A 1,052-nucleotide genomic window follows, 5' to 3' on the forward strand; every position below is an offset into this window, starting at 1 on the left:
TATGGATAACCCTGCTCCAAGTACCAACAACTGACTCTCTGCTGCCGCTCCGTGCAAAATGTCAACATTGTGACTATATCCCCATTGTAAGAACAATAAAATATTAACTTAACTTGTTCAGTGATGTATGTAGCTGTCAGTGAACTGTTGCCTCCATCTCCACTCACACTTAGCCACTATAAAATAAGATTTTAACCCTACCGGTAAATCTTTTTCTTCTAGTCCGTAGAGGATGCTGGGGACTCTGTAAGGACCATGGGGTATAGACGGGCTTCGCAGGAGACATGGGCACTTTAGAATGGGTGTGCACTGGCTCCTCCCTCTATGCCACTCCTCCAGACCTCAGTTAGAGAACTGTGCCCAGAGGAGACTGACAGTACGAGGAAAGGATTTTTGTTAATCTAAGGGCAAGATACATACCAGTCCACACCGTACAACTTGGAACATACGAACCAGTTAACAGTATGAAACAAAACAGCATCAGCCAGAGACTGATCAAAACTGTAACATAACCCTTATGTAAGCAATAACTATATACAAGTCTTGCAGAATTTCGTCCACACTGGGACGGGCGCCCAGCATCCTCTACGGACTAGGAGAAAAAGATTTACCGGTAGGTTTAAAATCTTCTTTTCTCTTACGTCCTAGAGGATGCTGGGGACTCCGTAAGGACCATGGGGATTATACCAAAGCTCCAGACCGGGCGGGAGAGTGCGAATGACTCTGCAGCACTGATTGAGCAAACATGAGGTCCTGCTCAGCCAAGGTATCAAACTTGTAGAATTTAGCAAAAGTGTTTGACCCCGACCAAGTCGCCGCTCGGCAAAGCTGTAATGCCGAGACGCCTCGGGCAGCCGTCCAAGAAGAGCCCACCTTCCTAGTGGAATGGGCCTTTACCGAATTTGGTAACGGCAATCCAGCCGTAGAATGAGCCTTCTGAATAGTGTTACAGATCCAGCGAGCAATAGTCTGCTTAGAAGCAGGAGCGCCAACCTTGTTGGCTGCATACAGGACAAACGGTGCCTCTGTTTTCCTAACCCGAGCCGTCCTGG

This window comes from Pseudophryne corroboree, chromosome 7 (genome assembly GCF_028390025.1).
Source record: "Pseudophryne corroboree isolate aPseCor3 chromosome 7, aPseCor3.hap2, whole genome shotgun sequence".
Classification (NCBI taxonomy): Eukaryota; Metazoa; Chordata; class Amphibia; order Anura; family Myobatrachidae; genus Pseudophryne; species Pseudophryne corroboree.